This window comes from Phalacrocorax carbo, chromosome 1 (genome assembly GCF_963921805.1).
Source record: "Phalacrocorax carbo chromosome 1, bPhaCar2.1, whole genome shotgun sequence".
Taxonomy (NCBI): Eukaryota; Metazoa; Chordata; class Aves; order Suliformes; family Phalacrocoracidae; genus Phalacrocorax; species Phalacrocorax carbo.
In genome coordinates, this window is record NC_087513.1 from 99,702,401 (window position 1) to 99,728,633 (window position 26,233).

Below are 26,233 nucleotides of genomic sequence, written 5' to 3' on the forward strand. Positions count from 1 at the left end.
AAGATCAATCGACCTAATTTACACCAAAAATAAATCACCAGGAAATCTGAAGTGAACTTTAGCAGCAAAAAGACAGGTATATTTATAAATCAAATGTAAAAGAAAAAACAATCAAGGGCTTAACGATACAAATCTTAAATCTGCCTTTGCTTTATAATCTGTGGTAGTTTGGGTACATTTCTACACAGTAATTTTACCCAGAATGAAAAACACCTCTGCTTTTTACTGCAAGCTGATACTTTTATGTAAGACTGCCTCTTATTTAACCTCTGGCTAACAAGCCTATTTACCATCAATATAATCTCAAAAACTAAAATAAAAATAATCAAGATGATGAACAAGTCAGTACCCACTCCCAGCCGTATTCAATGATGCATTTCACACACAGCCTAATATATCGTTGACATGCTCTCAGCCTCCTTGGTTCTACAGCAAAGTAATTTTTAATACCAATATAAACCGGCCCTTACTGCATACAAGCAATTACTCACATTCAAGGGCCTGACCTCTACTGTGTCAGAGCATGCATCTTTGACGGCAATTTTCTTAACTGGTTTAGAGGAGTCTTAGTATTCAGAAAACAGAAAACTAGGCTTGTGTGGAGAAAGACAATTCCACCTCACAGAGAATTTTGGCAGGTTTTTTAGATAGAAAGCTGGGACCAGGCTTGGGCTTGGGGCTGCCCCCACCCAGCCTCCTTGTACACAGAAGACAGCATGGATACTCATGCAACTCAAGGAAAGCCCAAAGGTTACAAATATTAAACACTTCCATTCAAAATATCTTAACTCTTCTACAGGACGGATTGCAGCCACCCTGGGTTTGGGCTATTTGTTATCTCTGGTGTTACTCAAAATCCTTCAGCTAAGACTCTAAGCTGATCTATTTCACAGTACAAGTCGAAAGCAGCCCTACAGTGAGTTACAGCGATGGGTTTGTTTCTTCAACACAGCTCCTTGATGTTCTCTGATAATTCAGTTTTTGCCTCCCGGCTTTCAGCTTTTGTATAACCTAGAGATACTCCATCCGCCAGCCACATCAGAAAGGGCAATTCATGCTCACCCTAAAAGTCTGGGCTCCCCCAGCCTTGGACTGCCAGTACCTGTCAGTAGGTTTCAGAAGAAGCCAAGAGCATAGATAACATATGAGACTATAAGCCCAGGTTCTGAGTTGGGCACCCATCCAAACAGTCAATATTTCAAAATACTAAGACAAGACATTCAAAATATTTACTCTTCCAAACCAAGGTTTCCTTCAATTTCAGAACAAGAGCTGAATATTTCAGAATACCACAGTAAAATAAAAGCTTTGCAGTTTCGTTTCAGGTGGCCCACACAGCATGCTCCTCCAGAGCTACGGACTCTGCAGCACTGCAGTTGCTCACTAACTTGCCATGCTGCCTTGTGTGGCTGAAGACTTACAAAGAGGACCAGAAGGCAATCAGCCAAGTTCATGAAGGGGGCTCATGCTGCTGGCATGCTTCCTTCAGGTCCACCTGTTTGCTGTCCAGATTGTTATAAACCAAAAGCACTTCTGAGACTCACATTTCAGTATACAGACAAACTCAGGTTAAACTGTCTCTTCGTGTTTTTCCTAGCAAGTACTAAAGAGAGCACTGGGGTGTGTTAGAACCAGAAGAGAGATCCCAAGGCAGGACCCACAAAGCGCACAGCTAAATACAGAAAGATTCACAATAGGGTTTGATGCAACTTCTCAAATATTAAGCATAACTAAGTCATTAGACCAGTTTATCAAAGAAAGTGGTACCAGGATACTTTTCTGTTATGTTTTTCAAAGCAATGTATAGGTGAGTTTCTAAAGGATAAATTGAAGTTTCACCACAAGTAAAAGTAATGGGTCCAATAAAAAGGACGATTGCTCAATTCACAGAGGGAAATTATCTGACTTACATTATGCAGAAGGTCAGACCAAATCTTCAAAGAGGTTTCTTTTTCTCTAATACAATCAATAATTCTATTGGCCTCCGAGGCAAATAATAAAAGTGTGTGAGAAAGGCAAACACCTCTTTAACTTTTGAAAGAATTATTTAAAAATTATTCTATCTTCAGGTGAATGCTTTCGTAAAGCTTTTAATGTGCAATTTCTGAAGATGTATATTAGAAGGGGGAAAAGAACCAAAAGGAAGTTGGGGAAAACAGTAATTTTGAGACCTTTGACAAGAAAAATCCTTAAATTTAAAAAAAAAAAAAGCTATGAAAGTGCTGCATAACTCTTTTCAAGGAGCTAAGAAACTCAGTCCCCAAACAACCGTCAAATTTTAATTTAATCCTCAAAGTCAATATCATACAATGCTGTAATACCAGTGCAAAAGTGTGTATCAGAGTAATATCTTTAATATAGGTCATTTAATACCTATAGAGTAGTTGTTAATGTAATAACCTAATATTTGTAATGACCCAATATAGGTCATCAATACCTATAACATAGGTCAAAGAAAGATATGTTAGATTAAGTATCAAAATCAACAGAGGACTCTTTCTATTGCATGTTTAAGGTATTTTTGTTTATACAGGATACTCATTGTTTTCCTTTTTCCCCAACAGAAAGGATTACAGAATTTCCTTCAGTGCTGTAGAACCTGCAATTCAATTTAGATCCAGCTTGTTAAGGAATGCATAGAGGCATAATTACACTGTACTATTCACTACTGCTTTTTGTGTTGTAAATGATGTTTCCTAGATAAATTCATGTCACACAACCTGTAGCAAATCCAATTAACAGTCAAAGACAGAAAAAGAATGTTTAGTCATCAAATATATTCGAAAACAGTCCACTGCACTGGCTGTGTATTTTTAATGTTAAAATTCCTTTGTTGCCTTCTGTTGTTCTCTCTTATCGCTGTGTATACCAAGCCTGTAAGGGAAATGTGGCATAGTCTGATAAATTCTAAAATGTAATATATTAAAAATTACTTTTGTCAGCTATAGTATATTTTTCAAGTTTTATGTGGCAAAGAATGAACACGGCACCACGGGAATCCTTTCTGGAGACTGAGGCTGCAGAGACGAACTCACAGCGCGCCTCGTACTCAACCGTTCTTTCAGCAGTGGTAAACGATACAACTGTGATCTGCTTTTTTGTGATGTTTTGAAGCCAAGGTCCTAAAGAAAGCTTTTCACAGACAGTGCTCACAAACTTCAGCAGAATCCCTGGCTGATCTCTGTCTGGCCTCACTCTCATATCAAGACCTTAAATTGTAAACTTCTGGTCCTCTACAAATGCCCTAGGGCTTCTCTCAAGAAACAGGATTTAAAATGTTGAGATTTCATTTATTTCTTAATGACTTCAAGACTCATTAAAAATGCCAATTCCAGCTCAGTAGAAATACCATTTAAAATTTACAGAATACCTGTGGGTTTTTATTTTTAAACACACGTGATAGCACAATATATGCAAAGCTGAACCTTATTCCAGTCAGAGATTTGTGTTTTGACTTTTACCTTCTTCAGCAAATCCATTTTTCTATCTGCAGGCAGCCTTCCTTTAATTCCATGTCTTCCATGGTGATTTATGATGCCTGCTAATGAGATCACGAAAATAAATGCTAGGGAGCTTGCATCCAGATGGTATCAGCTCAACCTCATAATGCTCTGCTGTCTTCAGGATACTACCCTAGTGCTGTTTAATTTCTGTTGTTATGACTGTATGTTCTGATTCATGCCCTGTGCTTGGCTGTGCGCTTTCTTTCCTTGTATTGACTCAGAGAAAAAAGGGGGAAAAAACCCCCATTAAAAACCACACTGGTGTTTACCTCTAATGAATACAAGCAATGTACTCTCATCACTGGCTTAGGGAATTTCTACATTAAGCAGTACAAAACTGCAGAAGGAGTTTAGCAGTAGATGCTGACAGCATTAGATACTACACAAACTGGTTTGTAAAAGCAACTGGAAGCTGATTAGCATCTGTGGTGCAGTGTGACGAAACGAAGAATCTGATTCCCTCCCTCAGTGCTGCATAATGTTTTCATAAAAGGGAATGTCAATAGAAGTTATTCACCTGAAACTGAAAAAAAAAAATCCCCCAAACAATTCAAAACAGGTTACAGGTGATTTCTACAAGGCAGCCAGAAGAAAACCTTTATGGATTTGGTACAAACTTGGGACCAACCAATATAATGATTATCCACTAATGCTGGCCTAACCACTGCCCTCTCTGCTGAAGTAAATTCCATCTTGATCATTTGGATGGGCAGGCAGAGCCCAGCAAGACAATGCCAATCTGTTTCCACAGATCAAGAATGGGCTTCAGAACAAAACTGGACACATAATGGGGACAAGAAACTGTAGAAGATAAATAAGGAGGTGAAGATAATTAGTCAAGAATCGTGAAACAGAAGTCATCAGAACTGTCTTGGCTCCAGTGGGCTAGCCAAAACATTCAGCAGAGGAAGTCCTTTTCACTTGAACAATGAATGCTTCTACAGGTCTGAAGTTCTCAGTAGTACACTACCCATCACCAACAAGACATTGGTGGTAGAATCCTGCTTTTTGGAAATCAAACAATATGAAGAATTTTTGGCATCCTAGAGGCTGATTTTTTTGATCTACAGATTGCCAGTAACTCCATGATTTTGCACATATCACATCCAGCAAACTTTAAAGGCTAATATGTACATATCACTATGTTAATGTATGTCTTGGTGTTAATGTGAAACAGATTCTGAGAGAATGGAGAAGCTGATTGCACATGCATTACTATAAGAGCCTTCCAAATCCAGGCTCAATTATTTATTCTATCACACGCATTCTCATGTTACTTTCAACATGCAAAGATGTATTCATTAACAATTTTGGGTATCTCATATTATGGCAAAGAATGCTCTAGAAGCACTAAAAACAGATGGGCATTTGGAACTTGAAGTCCAAAGATGCTGAGCGTGTTCACATCTCTTAAAACATCCAGTGTTTTAAGTGTTCAAGAGGTGACCAGCACCTGTGTCATATTACTGATCCAAAAATTGAAACGTGCAGAATAAAAATACATTTTAGGGGAAAGGCATTCCTGGTCTAAAATGAGCCATGACAAATCAATCACACTTAACTCACACTTGACGATGGCATCTTATCATTCAAAATTTCAGCCTGCATTTTTAAACTTAAAAAAAAAAAAGTTATTAGAGCTGTGGAAAAATTACATCCAAACCATGTGAAGTTATATAAACAACGTCTACATGGGCCTGCAGACAGCCTCTGCAGCCAACTTATGAAAACTGGGGTGAAACCCAATACCTTCTGGACTATTTCATTCCATATCTTGTTTGTTATGTATCACAGCTAGACTACATCAAAATCATGGACCTCCGTTCGTCTAGCACAGGCTTTTCCTCTGCTCAGTTAAATGAACTATTGCTCTGTATTTTCCCAAAAATCTCATTGTGAGTGTGCTACACTGTGAATTGCCCCTTTCCTAGTATAACTGAAGATGACAACGTAACATGTCTCTCCAGGTCAAGGGAAGATAATGGCCTTATTCAACCTCAACTCAACAGAGAAGGACATATCCTTTGATGGTATTCATGGTTCTGGTTTGGGAAAGGACTACTGCTTTTTCCAACTTCTGACTGTAGTTGTCACTACAACATGAGCTAGGCCAAGAAGATGGCATATCAGCACTTTCCAAGTTGAATTGCGGATGGTCTTGACCCTCTACCAAGGACCAAGTTTACTGGAGCAGTAAGGCTTATTTTGTGGCTTAGTCAGATGGTACTATGGTGACTGGAGTCAGAGGGTAACTTCAAGTTTTGTTTCCAATGAAGGGAATTGTGATTTCTGTTTTCAGGACTAGAAAAAAGAGCATTTTGATGTCTCAGGGATCTATGGCCCTAAATACATGCACACTGAGCTCCTGTTTTAAACATATCCTCAGAGTTCATCTAAATCCAGATGCCTCAAAACTAAGCCTCAAGAACTTGGGTGAGCTTGTAGGGTATTATTATATATGTCCTCAAAATCTTCAATAAGTAGCTTCTTTTTAGGATTTAAAGTTCATACAGTCTGTCTTCTGGGTGGAGTCTGAGTAAGAATCATCATGTATTTTCTCCTATTTCAACCTCTTATTTCCTATAATGGAAAGCTTGTCCTAAAACTATTATCCAGTGACTAAGGAACTAAAGTCACATACAAAGTGACACCTTTTGTAATTTGTTCCCTTGACAAATAATTTTTCGCTATCTTTCATTTCAGTCCACAACTGATTGGTTAATTCTTTCACTTTGTACAACAGTTCGATTTTTCTGTGGCTTAAGAACATAGTTAACAGGGAAGTAAATTGAAAGGGAACATCTTTTATACATTGCTGACTGAGATATTCTAATACAATGATGTGCATCTGGCTAAAAATAATAAGATTAGGCTCAAGTGACTGACTAGGTCAAATAGTACGCTTTATTTTCTATTTCTGCCATAACAATGGAATGGGCTGAGGAAACCTTAAAGGAAAAAAAATAAAATAAAAGCACCATGTTAATCACCAAAGCCTTACAGTAATCTCCAGGGCTGATTAGCTTTCAGTCGCTTTCCGAATCATTTGACTTCTTCTAATAAGATTAAGCCAGGCTTTTTTTTCTTCTCATCATCATTCAAAAGGTCATATTGACTATTCACCTCTCTAACACTGTAATTCACAGTGACTTTAAATGAGTCACGGAACCAGCTTTAGATAAATCTCACTAACAACATCCAAACCTCGTACAGGCAGTGAATTATCACAAACTACATGAATGGTCATATTATTGTCACTTGTTAGGACCCAATTCTCATCTCTTACCCACGTGAAATCACTACTTGTCTAACTCATGACTGAACACAGTTATCATTACTGATGAGAACTGGTATTTTAAATATGCAGAAGCCAAAGATTACTGTTTCTTCTCCCTTAACCCCGTCATACCAAAATTACCACTGCTTATTTTGAACCAACTCAAATACAGCACCTTAGATGTCAGTGACTAAAATGGAGATAATTTGTCTAGCTGAAAAATCATCCAGGCCCTGTGGATGCTGCTTCCTATGACAAAGGTAAGTCTGCTGCACATGAGCTTTCACAATTCAGTGACTGGCATTTCTGTAAATGTCCCCCTAAATATTCTCAGGATGGTCACTTCACTTCATTGATGTTCATGTCCTTTTTGCTGTGTGACCTTTTGGGTCCAGCACAAATCTTTTTTCTTTTCTTAAAGCAGATATGCATCTCAGTGGGAGACTACTGAAATAGTTTGAAACTCGCTTTTTGTTTTCTATTTCTCTTATTTCTTAATAGCAGTAGACTACTATAACATAATCCTCTCCAGCTAGGGTCTTGAAAAGTGAGATATGACTCCCAAAACTAAAATTATAAGATTCACTGAATAAAACTGCCGAATGAGGCCCCACCATGACCTCTGCGAAGGCAAACCTAGAAGGGAGCATTAGCCTCTTGTCAAGGTCTCTCCCATGGCAAACATTACAGTCTTCAGCTACTATGGGACACTATGTGGGAAAAGAAGGTGCACATAGGACACCATCCATGGCCTGTTTAAATCAATAGAAAAGCTGTGATTTTTTTAGTAGCCATTGACTCCACGCCACTGAGGAAAGGTTTCAACCACTGCACAAGCTGCTGTGTCAGTAGAACTGCTCATGTGCAGTAGGTATTTGCAAACCAACACCTTTATAGGATGAAGCCCAGCTCTGCTGTATGTTAGCTAACCAAGCTTAAAAAAGCACTTGCAGTAACACTTGAAGGGTATGACAGAGCATCCCAGGCATGCACATTTCAAACCAGTCCCAGTGGCAGTCATGTAAGAGAAAAGTGACTACAGCTCCACTACTACTGTAGAGTTCTACCAGGAAGTATGCGCTACTGGTTTTAATCATTGTAATGTACTGACAGTTGAACTTTTCATTGTTAGTTTAACTGTCTTTATAGGGGAAAAAAACCCCAACAACAAAGAAATGAAAATTCTTTTAGGGCTTTAATCACAATCAAACCCTTTACCCATGTGTTTGCCTAAACTGAGCAGCAATTGAACATCCTCAGAAAAGAAAAAAAACCCAAACAAAAACCGAAACAAAAAAAATCACCCCAAAATACCAACCAAAATGCAAAACCAAAAACAGCCCCATACCAGAGCATCCACAGGGTATGAGACTCATTAATCCTTAAAAGATACATAAAGCTTTCAGGACAGATGATGAACAGCTGTATCAAAGAAAGAGTTGGACTCCAGTATATCAGGAAAGAAGAATTTCATGTCTTCTCTTAATCTTGCCAAGCTATTGCTAGATAAGCACAGGGTGTTAGATTCACCTGTTACTATTTCTGTAATTCATGATGTTATCAAAACTGTTTTCTCCTAGGAAAGCACCTGCATGAAATAGTTTTATATCACATTTCTGCAGGCTTTTTGTGGTTTTATTTCATTTTTCGCTATGAACATCTGCTTAGGATACCCATTCACTCTCACAAAATAGCTAAGTACTCTATTATCGCTTGGTGTTTCACCATTCTTAAGAACAGAAAAGGCAATTTATAGTCTCATTATAGCTGATATTAACATTCTTACTGTATGACATACTGGGCGTAAGAGAGAAAAGAATATATATAGTTTATCACAAATCCATCCTTGAGAAGATAGCTTTGACCTGATGATGGCTGTTTCCATTCGGTAAGCTGAAAAAGGAAAAGTAGCACTGGATACGTATACAGGCAACATTACTTCCACCACCATTCTTCGATGTAGTGGGCATCACCTGCCACCTATTTTGACAGATCCAATGATGCACCCCACCCCCCCACAAAAAAACAAAGCAAAACAAACAACAAAAAAAACCCCACCAAACAACATGTTGCTACAACATGCAAAATGTGTGTCCAAAGTCTCATTACAATGAGAATAAAATGTGTCAACAGGTCATATCATACATTACCTTAATTCATAGGTTTGTTAGTGGCTGCAGACATTACACACATACGAGAGATCAGACAGCAGAAGGGCCTCCTGTGGAAACTCCTTCATGGCTTGTTCTCAGGTTTCTAAAACTGACAGCTTTCATCTGAAAGATGGCCCTTGAGTCTGTGGAAAGCGATTCAGTCCTTCAGTTACAGAAGTTTAGGTAAAGGAGAGAGTTAGTAAAAAGAATTTTCTCTTCTTCCTCTAATCTGACTATCTTTTCTTGGTGACTTTCTGTCTCAGCTTCTCCAATGCACAGGACCAGTCCATTTCTGCCCAGGTTTACTAACAATGCACTCTATGGAGTTAAGACATCGATGGCAACCAGGTCCCCTTGGATTAAAATTTCAGTGATGATATGCACATTTCTGAACAATTATAATAAATATAACTTCATTTATTCAATTACATATCTCAGCTAGCGTCTGTCTGAAAAAGTATTATGGTCCTGTTGGGTACTTACACTATTTTTTAAAATATATTGAACATTTTACATATGTGAAAAATTGATAAATATTTTGCTTCCATGTTAAGCAGGACTGTATTTAATAAGGCATTTAAAAAAAAATTAAGAATGTTAATAAATGCAGTCTCAGCCTTTATTTCTTTCTCATTCCTATAAGAGGTGATCTAGAGCTGCACACCCTAACCGACAGCATGCTCACCAGACAGTGACTTGCAGCATCCCTCAGGCACAGCACATCAAACAATCAAAAACTGCACAACTTCTAACCATACAGGCTGCTTGTTCGTACACACACAGCATATGAACAGCCCTATCTGCGTAAGCGTTCGGCCGCATGCATCCCCTGCTGCCAGATCACATGGAGCTCTACCAGCTTCACAGACTTAGGCAGAAATGACCCCAAAGCAGGAAGAACAAATAGCCCCCAGCTCTGGTAGCAACATGCTACGTGAGCTATTCCAACATACCTCTGTCTGCAGGCAATCAGAATGCTGGCAGTGGGTAAAGTAACACCACACCTAGCATGACACGGAGCAACAGCTTCACCTGATGATTTTATTAGAATAATAGTAAATACTTTTAATAGAAGGCCATGGAGACACTGGCATCCACAGCAGATAATATGTAAGCATTTTCACATACATATAACACCACCCCAGATCCCTGTGGTTATTCTTTGGATAAGAATCTAATCGTGGATTTTCTATTTTAAACCAGCAGCAGAAAATCTGTAGGCAATCTGTAGGCAGCATTCTTTTGCTTTGCTTTGCGAGATAAAAATGGTCTTATTTCATATTCTAATACCGTTCTGCAGTAGTTATACCCCCAGTCCCAATGAGGATGTATTCAGCAATTATACCATGTATTTGAAAGTGCATCCATTTGTGTGCCTAGGAGTATCACTGCACTATTGTTAACCACAGCGGTGTGAAAATCTCGAGCTTTTTTTGTTAGTCAAAAGCATTTACTTCATGACATGTTGGGAATTATACTGGGCAGCTTTTTCATTGCTCCTTTTTCACTATTTCTACAAGTGAAACTTCTTAAGTCTGTAGGCTTTAAATCATGTATGGAAACTACAGTACAACAGCGAGCATGGCAAGTCATCAACTAGTTAAAAATAAAAATACAAAACCATATTTAACAAAAGCACAGCAGCTTCTCCCTTTACCAGTTCCCCCTCCGTTCTTTCCCCTCCCTCCTAACCAAGAAGCAGTTCGGCTGCCAGCTTACACCAGTCCTTCATCACCACAATGGGATGAAGCAGGGAAAAGATTTACGCTGAGCCTCGTAGAAGGATGATGATAGAAATGGTGATTACTCCTACTGATGTCAGTACCGCCCAAGGATCATTTAGCTCTGGGGTGACCACTCCTGATGCTGATACAGTGACAAGCTATTGGAAGTTTGGCACACATTAGTTGCCGTGGGGGTGCCTGACATGCAAGCATGTAAATGAATGTTTTAACATTATTACTGGCTGGGGAGTGTACGTAAGTAGTAATCAGCAACTGGAACTGCGGCACGATTGCTGCAGTGTTTACTTTCATGGATACTGCATGGCATTCCCCGTGCTTTAAAAGAAAATGTAATATGCAACTGCAGTAAAATGCTACTGCAGTAGTAGAGCTTTCTAAATAAGGTCAAGCACAAACACTTTCTACCCAACACAGTCAGTTTTAATTATTAATCCATATTCTGTGTTAAATATTTTAAAAACTATGCAGCCTGTGGAAAGTGTTATCATACTGGTCTGGGTTCTGTTTTACTTTTGTATTTTTTTGAAAGGTAGTACAGCTTTAAAGTGGCAAAAAGTGATGACACATATGTTACTGCTTCTGGCAGAACATAGTATTTTTGCCTTTGAGACAAAGGTGTTGAAGTATACAAAATTATGCTGGTTTAGCTGCTTTTTCTGCCATTCCTTCTCATTCCAGTGATGGTTTCCCGTCTTGAACACTCAGCAGAGCATTCCCTTACCAGGGGTAAGACTTGCCACACAAGGACATAAAAAAAAGTATGCATTTCTCCTCAGAGAAAAGTACTGCATACATTCTCTCAAATTAGGAATGCAAAATCAAGGTGTGATCTGTGCCCTGCCAAATAGGCAAGGCTGTGTTCTGCTGCATCTCAGGATGCTGTTAGAAAATTAGTCATTATCTTCTACTGAAGGTTTTTTGTAAGGCACGCTTCTGCAACATGGGACTCTGCCACAGGTTCACCACATCTAACCAAGGCTACATGGAAAGCAGCACACACGCAGTTCTCCCCTTGGAACAGGAAACGAAACAACCCATATTGTCTGTCAGCTACATCACATAATGCATCTCATATTTATGGCATTGCCAATAGGGGTAACAGTTCTAGAGCATAGCCTTAGGTGCAAAGCTTTCCTCCCCCGGGAAGGTGTCACACCTCAGGAACATAGTTTAATACACCTGGGTGTCCCAAGGCATTACAGTCTCTTGCTATTTATAAAATAGAAATGTTAGTAACAACCTACCCTAGTTATTTTGACTAGTGTAACAGAATTACAGAGACCCCAAAATCTTTTTCCTCTGCCCCCAAAGTGGAGAGCGCGCCAGTGTCTTTTTTCTGCAAGGACTAGGACTGTTCCTGCACCTGCTGTGCCCGCCTCCCATCAGTACAGAGTAAAAATGATGGTCACAGTCTTGTTCTAAACATGTGCTACATTATTAAGGGATTATGAATGCCTAAGCGTTATTTTAACTTGCAAATAAGAGAATATAAAATTCTGCAAAATTAATCATTGAAGATGGAGAGGACAGAGAAGTCACCACAAATCTCAGTGTTACACACAAAAATACAGACAACTGAAGAATACCACAAGTGAAAACCATTACGATTGTTTTACTACCTGTAGTGGCAATTTTTTATGGTAAAGACAGAGATCCCAAAGTTATGTGCTCTCTCTGCTGAGGGTTTTTAAGCACAGAATCTTTATCAGTTAAACATGGGGAATAGAACAAATGCCGCAGTAAGAGGAAGCAGCGAAACAATAAACATTTGTTCTTGGCGAGACTCCATTTAAAACAGAACCTTTATTACTCGAAAAAACTTGGGACTCGTTTGTTATGTTCTGCCAAATTTGATGAAAACGTTGCCTAATCGTTTATTTGGGAAACGAGCTGTAATCTACCAGGTACCGCCGTACCTCAGAGCGAAAGCCTAAGCGTGGCAGAAAGAAAACTGTTCCTAAAACCCGCAACTCCAGGCGGCAGAGTTATCGCAAAGCCTCATTCTTGTCAGCGGCTGAGGAGACTCTGTAATTACCACAAAGCAAACAAAGACAACTTTTAAGCCATAAAAGTTAACACGGCTATAAAAGTCAATTTATTTACAAAGGGGAGAAGCAGAGAGAGATATAAAGGAAAGCCAAAGGGAGTATCTAACAAATTACACTTCAATTTTTATCCTGATGCTAATCAGTTACAATAACACTGGGGTTATTTAAACGCCTAAATACTACTGCCATTTCAAATTGCCTCACACGCATTCAGATTATATTCAATAAAATATTTTCAATGTCTGAATATTTCAATTTAAACATGCTGCTACTGTTGTGAGGTTCGAAAAAGCTGCTTTTTGCCTCCATATGCTTTATCTCACTACAGATTTCTACTATAGCTTTGAATAACACTTTCCCAAAGACACTGCCATTATATATTCCAAAAAGGGATGGAATTAGTAAGGAAAAAATAATTTTTTTCTGCTGTGTTGGGGGGAGGGGGAGGAGGGGGAAGGAATTTATGAAAGACTTGTTTATCTAACACAGCATGACCAAGAGAATTCAACATAAGTAAGCCACCAGAAATTAGAAGAAAAGATTAGAGTTGAATGTGAGACAGCTACACTTCATCTCTGAATGTATACACGTCTGAAAAGTTGTGGATATACTTTGGTTTAATTACTGGTTTTAATTTTACTTGGGCAGTAAAATATCAGAAGCTATTCATTTTGAATAGGCTGAAATACAATAACATAAATTTTGATTAATTTCTCAAGCAGCTTTGAGGTGTGGAACTTAGTGGCTCAGTCAACAAGGTTGTTTGTCTTGTAGGAAAAGGTTACTGTTTGACATGTGGGAAGATACCCTAAGTGGTAAAGCAGAGTTTTTAATGTGCTGGTGATTTTCAGTGACATGAATAAGGCTCATTGCCATTAGCAGACACAGTGTAATTTTCCTCTTTATCGAAGCATTTTCCTAATTTAGCTTTATTTTATTTTGTTTTATGTTTGTTTTATGCTTTTCCTGCTTTCGTTTTTAAAATAATGAAAAACTAAATTATCTGTGGATTACTATTTTTTGCTATTAATTGCGAGAGTAGAACAAAAGTTCCTAATCGCATTGGTTTAATTTTATACTCATTTAGGTTGCACAGGAAACTGAGGATATGTCCGGGTATGGAGAAAACCAACAGATTCCTTATCCTCTGATTCTGCTCATGCTTGCTTTGCTGATTTTCCCCTGACTCATAGGTAGGCAGGTTGATGCTATACTTGTCTTTTTTTTTTTTCCTTTTTGGGGGGTTGGGTGGGGGCCGTACCTTAATAATAACCCTGTTGTCTCCAACAACGCCCACTGTCTCCAGCATGTTTTGAGCTGGCCAAATAAAAAACTAAGCACTGTAACTATTTTCCTGTGTTTTCTAAATGTCTTAGAAGTTTGAAACACCTCTTCTACTAACAATCTATTTTTAACACAGGTACTAACCTGTTGATTGCAAATCTTGATGTCCTGCTGGAAAGAAAACAACTCTGCAATGTCCCAGTGCCAGGAAAAGCTGAAGCATGTCACTTCTCATCAGACAGCACAGTATCTTTGGGAGAATGAGACATAGCAAACCCCAGATGGAGAAATTGCTCAGGGAGCACTAAAATACCACTGTCTACCAACCGTGAGCCAGGAGACAGTATGATTGCCCGTATTCCACTATGTGCAAAAGTCACTAGTCCACCATTTCCATCAGTTATCTTTATATTTCCATATACATATGCACACACACTAAATACCATTGCTTGCATGAATTTTATACATATTCTATACTTTTCAGAGACTGAGACAGTCCTTTCTCATTAGCTGCTAAATCAGAAGATACTTATAGAAAACTGGATACCATAAAATTCTTTAGATTTGTGATCATAACACAGGTGATTTAGGGTGTACTTTTGATTATATTGTTCAAAAGAATAACTGAGGAACTCCAGATACATACATTCACTTTAGGGAAGACTGGGAATGCTTTTTTGCTAGTTTTTCTAACAAAGCCAGAAACAGTCCCAAATTATGTATTTGATGATACCAGTGAGAGTTTAGACTCCATACCAAAAGCATGACATTTCTGTCTGCTACACACACTTTTTTGTTAGACTAGTTGACTTTTCTTGGATTGTTTCATTTAGAAATACAGAAAAACATTTTAAGCTTCTCCTGCCTCCTAGCAGAGAAATTTATGCTATCTTACAATGATTGCCAGCGACTAAAAGCACTTGGCAAAAAGCTGTCTGTAGGACTTCTATAGTTTAGACAGTGACTGCTCTGATAATTATGATTCTAAATCCTCATTTTGCATAGCAACGTTTTAGCCATTTTGCTGAAGCAGTAGACTCAAGGCAGCCAGAACACATGCAGTAAAGGCATTTACTTTGGAGTACAGTCCAAAAGATTAATTACTCGAGAACTGAAGTTCGTACGAGAATACAGGTGCCTACACCATAGTACTTAAATATTTTCAGAAGGAGGACTATATGGCTCTGTCATAGCAAACACTGTATGTGCTAATGTGTTGCTTTAGTGACTCTAATTAAGCAAGCTTCAGCGTATATCAATCTATATATTTCCAAATTAGCTTCCTACCTACTTTACGGCTGTAGAATTAAAATAACATTCCAGCTTACTGCAAGTGACAGCATCTGTTTTTAAAATAAAGATTTTATGCTAAATGAGGATTTATGCAAATTACCATCCACATTTTTAGTTTATTTATTTTTGTTTTTAATCTAGCTTGTCCCTAATCACATCAACTTCTTCCCTGTAGATTTTAATTGATGGATCTACCTCCTAATTATCTTACGCTGGACTCATACTATCATTTCAGTATTTGTTTTTAATTAGGAAAATTATTGGTAATTGACCTCCACTTAATAGCTTTTAAATTAAATATAGTTGTTGCCATTATCGGGCTTATTAGGCAACAAGTGGCGAGCCTTTTGTTGCCTCCCTTCACGCTCAACCCTCGTGCCCGCGCAGGGCAGCTTGCTCTGTACTTGCTTCATCCTCCCCGCAGAGCTGCAGCTGCAAGCTCCCCAGGGGAGGGCTTTAACACTTGTTAGGGAGATCTTTTCCCCGTTAAAGTCTCCCTCACAGCCAATCGATTTGTCAGATCAGAGGCCCCTCTTTTGTGAGAGCCCCTCTGAACTGCCGCTGACAGGGTTCAGCCGGGGTCAGCTGCCTTATAAATCAAAGGCAAAGACAATTTAAAGGAGAGGGCTAAGGATTAGCACAGGCGGTATTATCTGCTAGTCGAGGGTGAACAAAAACTTGTTTGATACAATCTTCTTCCAAGATTTTCTTTGCCAACACCCACAAGCTACTCTCCCTATGATATTTAGATTAATTAGAAAAGTTAAAAAAAAAAAAAGAAAGACAAAAAATGGCCTTATAAACCATTTATATCTAGATGGCTGTAAGACTGGCAACTGAAATCATGGTGGTCTTTAACGGGCAAAAGCTTAGGAAAGATTAAAGGGTATCAACCTCTGCTATAAGATATCAATACTGACAGACCCAAAATTGTATTAAGGACAGAAAACCAACCTGAACTACATTGATACAGGGTTCAAATGCCAAATTTTGAACAAGTCAAATAACCAAAACATGGATAGTAAGACACAATTTAGGGGACAGTAAAGAATTCTACAATTGTAAAGCCAAGTCTTTTTGTGTTTAAGCCCTGTACTCTAGCCACCTGAAATCTCAAATTCACCCTTATCAAAGACTGGAAAAAATTCAGTGTATTTGATTACATTGCCAGTGGTCTTTGAAAGTAGTTGCTAATGTGAACCTGTGAATTCAACAGACATACAGGAAAAAAAAACCACTTTATTGACCGACTAAAAGCACAGGACCACAGGCATAAATTAAGGCTTGACCTAAGGCTTATTCATATTCACAAAGTCACCCTATTAAATTTGCTGGATTCTGACTGAAGTCATGTAAGAGCACAGAAGTCGGAGCACTCCATTTTCCTGCAGGTAGCTGACATGGAGCCCTGTTAGTTTACTAGTTAGTTACTACACTGGTCCTAACAACCTCTCTCTGGAAGACGAGAAATTGCACTGGTGTCTTCCCCAGAACTTCCCTTTAAAGGAAGTTTTCTACAACATAGGAAAGCTCTGGAAACATTTGCCCCACTGTGCTGTATTGCAGAGAGTCCTGCCATGATGTTCGCAGGGCCCACGCACACACATTTGCGATGAGCCTTCCATGAAACAACAGGCTTTATTTTTTCCCCAACCTCACATTATCTGCTGTTTTCCAATATAGAAAAAGCTGGCAAAAAGGCCAGCTCTTGTACATCAGAGAAAGTAAATGTCAGGTCACAGAGCAGCAGGGGACTCCAAGAAGTTGTTGGCCAATGGGCTTGCACAGTTTGGGAAGCATGCAAAGCAACGTCTTTAAGAACTGTTCACAGCTAAGGTTTACATGGAGGCAACTGAACAGCTATTTCCATATGGTTCACTGCCTGCTGTGACCAATCATAATTTGTTCTGCTGGGCTGAGTCTCTTCTCATAGTCAGCTGGCATTTTCCTGTCCCTAACTGGGAAACCCAGCCCACTGGCCTGGAACTGAAATCAGTTAAAAGCAGCTTGAACAGGATGCATCAGTCTCAGGAAAAGCAACTTTTCACAATCCATTCAGTGACAAAAAGCAAAGGCAGCAGTAATCCAATGACAGTAAGGAAAAGGATGTCTTAACTTCTTAGGATGCAACGTGAAATAGCTCAGATGCCAAATTATGTTGCTTGTTTATAATACAGATACCCCAATACACTTTATAACTTTACAACAAACTTTACGACTGTGGTGGAAACTGCAAAATGCAGAAGAAAGAAATGTCTACATATATGGAGGTTTTATAATTAAAACAAACAAACAAAAAAAACATAGAAAAATATCTCAGACTGTGAGATTCTGTTATTCTGCCATGTATACTATAAATATGACATACATAACTACACACACACATATTGAATATTTCTGTATAGACAGAAGTACCTGGAAGGCCTTCACGCTCACTTTCTTAGTCATCAGTGCTAAGAACATTTCCAGCACGGTGCGTGTTTCCGCAACAGAATGCATTTGCAGAGAGGTCACAAGGGTGAAGGAGGAGGAGAAATTCTACAATTTCATTATCTACTATTCATTTCCTGCAAAGACTTTTCAAAAAAATATCTGGTCTTCTACTCTGAGGCATTCCTTCGAGTGAGTTTTTACACAATAAAAAAAAAAAGGAGAAAAAAAAAGAGAAGTCACCTCGTTCTTAAAATAATGAGAAAGCCGTTTTGGCCTAGTTTCAATAGGTAACAATTGACAAGAACCTTTATAGCCTTCATCCAGACTAATGCATTAAAAAACCCTCCTAATCCTCTATTGCTCCTTCATGCCTCACAACTGAAAAGATTTTACTAAACATATCCATCAAAAATGTACTACATTACATCTACCCTATGCAACATGATGTAGGTGTACTCCAATCTACTGCAGATATAGCTACATATTGCAAGGTACTATTTTAACTATAAAAATGCCCCCCTTTAAAGGAAACACAGCAAAAGCAACTGCTGTTTTTCAGAGCTGAATGAAAGTGCATCACTAAGATGTTTTATCAGTAGATGTTTTTGTGTCTGTGGATGGTGCATTTTCCCAATGTTTCTTTCTTTCAAGTTTAAGTGAGGAAACCATGCATTTGCTCAGCAAGTGATAAGAATGGAAAAAAATATTCAGAAAATTGAATGGGGTGGTGGTGTTGGTTTTTGTCCTTTTTGTAAAAGAAGCTTTTATTGGTTGTTTTATCTACTTCTACTTAAAAAGGGGTGCCCAACCAAGTCCAATACTGACTTTTTTTTTTTTTTTGTAGCATCCTAACTCACAAAGAAGAAGTAATACTGGCTAGGAAATGACATGGTTTGTTTAAAAATCATGGGACCCGAAGGAAACAACTAACACACCAAACTACTTTTAACAGCTGGTAAATTTGTGCTATTACACAGCAACATTCTCATTGGCAAAGTATCGAATAACCCTATTCAAACAGAAAAGTTAAAGCATGTATTTACAGGCAAGCATATGAGTAGTTTGTTTCTTTTTAATTCAAATGTCATTAAAATAGAACAATTAAATGTTTAAAATCATGTAAAGCATGTAAAATCAGGCCACTCCTGAAAAGGAATGGTATCCATGGCAAAATTAAAAAAAACCCTTTTATTACTTGTCCTGCTCATCTGTAAAACCAAGGATTTCGCAACAACAGGATTTCTAACCCTACTAAATTAATAACAAGCCCAAATCCCAATGTAAGTGAAAAGAACAAATAAAACAGATCTCACCCATGCAAAGAACTAGAAAGTCCTGCTGAGATATAGCCTTGACTTTTGTTATAAATGGGAACTGTAAGGAATCCATCTCAAAACATTTCTGGGATTACACTACCACCCACTAGTCAATTCTATGCAGTGGTACCATAACATAAAATCACAGTAGTCTTTTTTCCTTACAATGAAATATATAGCATTTTTGTAGCTCCTGGAAGAAAAACAGAAAAGCCCTCCTAAATCATCCCCCCTCTCCTTCTTCTTCCTTGAAAAACAGAGAAACAACTTCCCAAAAACCTCACTTATCATCAGGAGGCAGAGTCCCTTCCAAGCCCTCCTGAGTCTCTAAAGGAAACCTCCCCTCTGAGATGCAACCTTTTTGCTTGAAAGAATTAGTCATAAAGACAGATTTCAGTATTTGGTAACCAGCAGCTGCTCAGCACAAAGGAGAGAACCCACAGCATGTACACACAAAATACACACTCGATGCAACAGCAACCAGATTGCAACAGTGCAGTCATTTTCCTATACAAAATACTTAGATATGGGCGGTAGAGCATGTAACTGATGCCGAAAGGAATTTTATAAGTGTGAAAATTATTATTTCAAGATGATCAAAGAATTAACATAAGCATATGCTTAGGACCCACTAACAAAGAACACCTGAGAAAGCAGCAGGGGCAGGCTTACTGAACAAGGGTGCATATGTGTCTCTAGGACACTTACCATTGCATTATCTTGTCCTAGACTCTTTTTATAACACCATCACCACCACTGTATCCGTGTCGTTTTTCCAGCATATAGTAAACAGTGACTAAAACTGCCACAAGTAGTTTCATCTCTCCATCTCCACAATAAGTAGAGTTCATCTTTTTAGAGGGATGACCTTGCATCAACAGCAATAGAGAAGCAGTCAATAATTAGTCTCATTCTGAGCATACATTTCTTGTATAATTATGCCAAAGAACATTAAAAAGTTGTCCAACAACTTAATCCACTATCTGTGAGCAGGGGAAATGGCAAAGAAATAAATACCTAATTCCTGTTCACTTTTAATGGAGGTTTAGTCCATCTTTCTATGCATGCCTTTGAAAATGTTTCCTCTGGATAATTTACCAAACAGTAATAAATCAATTCTGAAATTGGAAATGAATGGCAACAATAATTTCTCAAACATTTAATAATATATTTTATCAATGATAATATAGCCATCTATATAGACATCATACAATATAAAAATGGTCACTCAACATCATTATTTTCAGGTCTGAATTCCAAAAATATTTGTATGCTTGTTTTTAAAAAGCTGGTTACTTTCCAGTGCACAGTTCAGATTAAATGCCAGGGAAAATTAAAGACCTCAAAGACCTTGTGAACATACAAACAGTTGCACCGCCAGGCATAACTGTTTTCTGATGCATAGCTGGCTGCCATTTAGCACATGCCCTGGTGGAAAAGGTCACTATTTAAAAAAGAAAAAAACCCACACAGACACAAAAAACACCTCATGTTGTCCATTAAAGCAAACAACCTTTATGCTAGTCATAACAGCACAGCAACATGGCACAGTATTAACGCATTATTTTCTGAAGCAGGTTGCCTTCAGTTTCACCATGCATAGTTGTTCTTTAAAATGGGAAGATATTAATTAACCAGATCAGGTGTGACAAGAAAACCAATACCAGCTGTAAGTTATTCCTGACCATTAATCAACCACATCCTTACTCAATTTCAATAACAGCTGATCTAGTAAAAACATCAATTTACAAATCATCAGCCCACCATTTAACTTTGTCTCATTTTAAAGCACAGAAGAATAGGTAAGAACCCGGTTCACTGAACAACCTTGAAAACTGGTGACTTCAAACTGAGTGCAATTTAGTAATAGAAAGTACCACATAAATTTCTCACAAGCGTGGGAACAGGTTACAGGCTGCCTATAAAGGAACATAGCCTCAAACCTGTTGTCACCCAGCTGTCTTGGACGAGCCAAGACTCAGCAATAAGCTACATACAAGTATAGTGTTTAGACACTCCTATCACAAAGGCTTTTAATGTAGAGACTGATGTAAAATGTAAGGTTCATAGGAAAAAAAGAGATCTTTACTGAGGGAAGGAAGGAAGGTTTTGACCTCAGTGAAGCAATAATTTATTTACTAAGCATTTAAGTGGAAGAGATGACGCCTAGTAAAATAAAGCAACATTCACACATTTACAGAAGGGAAACAACCTGTACTCTAGGACAGAGAAAGTCACGGCATCTCATCTCTGTAAGGAGAGAATATGAAGGGCTCTGGAATGAAAAATTTATCTCACTTGTGTCCAAGTCTGCCTGTAATTTTTTTCAAGTACTTTGTTTCATCTCAGTTAAGTTCTAGTCACTGTTTATTTGAAAAACTTATGATGCTGGAGCCATCATTTAGCAGAAGTATGTTACTGTGTCTTTGCTGTTGCAGTGAAAGGATGCTCAAGCCACACGCACTTATTCCTATCCCAAAACTATTTTCCTGATCTTACAGTAACCCTCCTGACGGTGCCAAAGCAACGCAGCTTAGGAAGACATCTAATGTAAATGTAGAGATAATAAAGTATCTGACACACTTAGAAATAAAGGAGAAAATTTATGATGCAAAGTGGAAAAAGGAGAGACGTGACTGGACTGAAAGCTGATGGGAACTGGAAAAGGGAAACTGGAAGGGAAGTGGTGCTGTTCACAAAGGACAGTAATTACGTGCGCAAAGTGACTGGGAATGGGAACTGGCAGGATAGGGAGAGGGTGGCAGGACAGATGAAAAGCCAGTACTAGAAGACACCACTGGAACCATCTTGCCAAAAAGCCTGGGTTCAGAAGCTGAGTCAAGACGGGAATGAAAAGTTAGATATAAGAAGAAGCATGAAGAACTAGAAAAACAGGGGTAAAAGATGTATGAAATGAAGAGCTGGGACAGAAAAGATAACCAAGAAGGCTAGGACAGGAGGCTGAATTTTGTACTTGGGAAGTGTAACAACCTACTTTGTGCTAGTATTTGCCTGCCAGAGCACACTGCTTGTTACAAGTCAGAGTTTAGCCCATATGACTGACACTTATCACTCTTTCTGTCAATTGATTGACAATATGTTTATATGTTTAACGTGCCTCTTAAATAATCCCAAATTCCAGTACAATCTCAGGGTCAGGAACATATAATTGTTCTCCTGGTACACAGGATATGCAATAAACTTTTGAGACTTTTCTAAAAAGTGAACATAAGAAATTTACTTATAAAACCTGTCTAAGAAAATTCTGAGCTGCTACAATTCCTCTTTTGTTTTTCTTCCCCTTTGCTTTATTTTCTGTGACCTTTTCTGAAGTCTTCCTAAATTCACTCTCAGTCCACACTTCTGATACCACGTGATGTTCTTCAGTTTCCTTAATGACCAAAAAGAGATGAGAAGAATAGCAATGTGCTTAATGTTCAGCAGGAATTTATAACTACACCATCAAGTCAGTCATGACCTTACAAATTTCCATCAGTAGCTCTCCGGGGCTAGCTCCAAAGTATAACAGCAAAATAATTCATATTCAAATACATTGTCTATTAAGTCGTCTCCTTCAAATATTATTGCTACACTTGCTTGGCTGTTATAGTTTACTGTTACTTAAGTAGTAAGTAAAAGACAGTGAAGCTCAATAGTGACTCAAAAAGCAGACTACAAAATAGTAAAATTGCCATTTTGTGTGGATACAATTTAGTAACACCACAACCTTCAAACACTACATCACATTTATGTTATTTGGATATGGCATTTCTATACAACAGAGACTCAGTTACTTCACTACAGTCAAAGCAGAACAGAGGTGAGGAGGAGAGAGGACTTCTCCCTCCTTCAAGTCCAAGAAGGAGACCCTGGGACAAAGCAGAGCAGTCCTGGGTCCAGCAGAATCAGGAGACAGCCAAAGAACAGCTCATTTTAGCCACATTCACAGCATGGGGGTCCTCCTCATCCATCTTCCTGTTTCACCCGGACAGTTGCTCTAAATCAAGGACTCAGAAGTCACATCCCAAACAGCAGCAATGCATTCATGGGTCCCATTCCCCTTCCCTTTACAAATCCTATAAATATACTACTCTAAATATCAGCCACCGTCTATATGATGCCTGACAGTTTCACTAGATTTGTGAATTAAAGCTAGCTACAAAACAGGAAAGTGGGTGATTTATGGACAGTTAAATGTATTCTCAATACCCTATTGCTGTAATGAAAATTGAGCAAGTTATTCTGCTTTAAAATAAAAAAAAAAAAAAAAGAGAAAGAAAAGCAAGGACAGCTATACTAGTCCTCTGTTCAGCCTCTTCTTTAAATCCCTTAAATCATTTCACCTGGCCAAAAGCATAGCAGGCTGATCAGCAGTCCACCACTGTCACATTGCCTAATTGGTTTGTTTCCAACATCTCTCCTCCAGAGGAAGATGCCTGCTTAGTTCAACAAATTTAACTGTTGTGGTATGTGCTGGAGGGACTGAACCCTTTCCATTCTTTGCCCTGGTTGACCTTGGGTATATGGCTCAACCTGAAACATTTTTCCTTCTAAAGCTTTCAGGACATTTCTCTTCATTCATTAAAATGTTAGTCCTCTGTCTGCCAACGGAGCAGCTGCCTTTACTTTACTTCCCCTAATTTGCAGTCATCATTAGCAAAACCTCTGCTTTCTCCATCAGCAGCTGTGGGTGTCTCCTCTCTGTGGGAAGACCGTCAGCCCTTTCCGAAATGTTCATCAGTCTGGTGCAGGTGCTGCCAAAAGCTGTGAAGCAACAGCAAAGGGGCATTAAATAAAGTCCCTGTCCAACAGGGCAGCTGTGTACATTTTGGGTGTTTCTACCCCTACACCTGGTACTTGTATTTTCAAAGTGTTTTACAGAGTCTGCTCCTGAAAAAATCCTGCAGTGAGTGATCTGCTATTAGACATGGATAGTTAAACAAAGCTCATTTCATATCAGAGAAACTCCCCTGAGTCCATTCTGGCAGACTAGAGATTATGGAAACAGAGATGCAGTCTGACAACGGTAGGCACATACACCCATTTAAGGGCAGCGCACAACATGCAGTCACCATGATGAAAATACGTCAATGGGGGAACTGCCAGGCTCTCTACATGAGTATCACTCGCCTGCCAGAGGAGCTGACCGTCTGTAGGTACCAATGACAGCCTCTCCCAGGGCCAACCTGGCCTCCATGTGACAAATATTTGTTCCAGCTGTCCAGAGACTTCTGAGTTAGGGTTGGTGAAAGGCACCCCAGCAGCCTGCTACCATCCTCTTGGACTTGAGACAACGGGATTCCTTGTGACTGTCAGTAGCCTTTCTCATTAACTAAGAGTTATTAACGACTTCCCTTTATTCCATTGAGAAAAGTGTTATTTTTGTCAACTCACACTGTTTTAAAACAATAAAGCATACTCCAAACACCATACTGAATGATCCTCCTGAGTGGCTGTAATGTTTCTTCTGCAGCCAAGATGGCCCAGGTAACTCTACTGCCCCACATGGCCAGAGAAACCCACAGGCACACCGCTTTCTTGCTCCTCCTATTGGCAACCATGTCCTGTAGTAAGACAAGAGCAAGCACCCTATGCTCCCAAGGAAGTTGCTGCAGTCCAGCCCTGGCTGCCTCTCACAGAGCATGCAGGTGAGTATCCGATTCATCTGTTCTCAGTTTGGCTGTCATGTTTCCCTAGGAAGGAGGGGACATGGAGGAAGGAGACTACTCCTTCCCTCAAGGGCAGCAAACCCTGCTTCAGGGACAAGACGCCACCTGATGGCAGGACATGGCGGGAGGAGGAAGAGACAAGAATTTGTAGCAACCCAGAAAGCAGCAAACCTTTCACTGACCTGGAACCAAGTTGAGACACAAGGGTACGGCTGCAAGGACATTGCAAATAAAATTTTTGTTTTAAACTTTGCTTTTTGAATTTACTATCTTTTGGGGAGTTCACTATCGAAAGCTGTTTCCTGTTTCTCCTTAGAGAGTTTTTAACAGGAGAGACAGTTTCCCTTGATACTGTACTTCAAATACAACTTAAACTGTTGTACTGTTTAACTGTTAACTTTAACAGTTAAAGTTAACTGTTATACCTGTTCCTGATATTCTGCAATAATATTAGGTGCATATGCCTTACCAGCTCCAGATAACTTCTGTCAAGATGTTGTTAAGAATATACATAAGAAAAAGTTCATTCCCTGCTATTAGGCAAAAGGACACCCACCTTCCCCACTCGCTGTGTTCTTTGTGTGCACTGTTTGTCATGATAATGTATTCCTGCCTTATGCACTTTTCCCCTCCTGTTCCAGCTCATCCTGACACAATACTATGACATTTATTAATCCTTCTATCATAACCACCCATCATTACATAATCACTTTAGTAACATGACAGAAAAAGAAAACAACAAAGCCTTTTTCTTACCAATTTGTAGAGTCTAACATGTTGGAATATAAACAAATGGCAAAATTCAGGAAGGGCTGTCTTTGCTGGGTGACATTAACATCATTTAGGGCTGGGGAACCTCTTTGGGGAACTGTTAGATTTCTGCCACTATACCATTATTCCACTGTACTAGAACACACTCATTCATATACCCTGGCCTTAGGACAGAAAATGCACTATACTGTGCTTAAGGCGTATCTGGCAAAAAAATTTACTATGAACACAAACATTCTTCCCCAAAATAAGACTCTTCTGAATCCTGTCTATGAAGACAGTATGGAAGTAAAAAGACAATTCTAGCAAATGTCCTTTTTCATGACAGGCATAATTTAGAATTGTTATTATGATACTTGATATTTCATTGGTGGTCTTTAATTAGGGTTTTCAAACCGCAGTATCATTATATACGAAAACATTTTATGGAAGACAATCAAGTAATAAATGTCATCCCTTCCATTATTTCATTTTTACAGGAAAGTAGTTTGATGATTTTTAGCAAATGGGTTTTGTTGGGACAACTCTTCTGCCCATAAATTTGTTGCTGAAGAAAACCCATGCAGAAAAAATTATTTCTACATTGCACAGACCAAGAGAGAAGCTTTCTAGAGCAACTGTCCTATTGCTGTTCTAGGTTATCCTCTTGCAGACGTTACTTTTAAGTGCCTGTCAACAATTTAAAGACAAAGTTTGCTACTCCCACTGTATGACTTCCTTCCACTGATGATTCACGAGAAG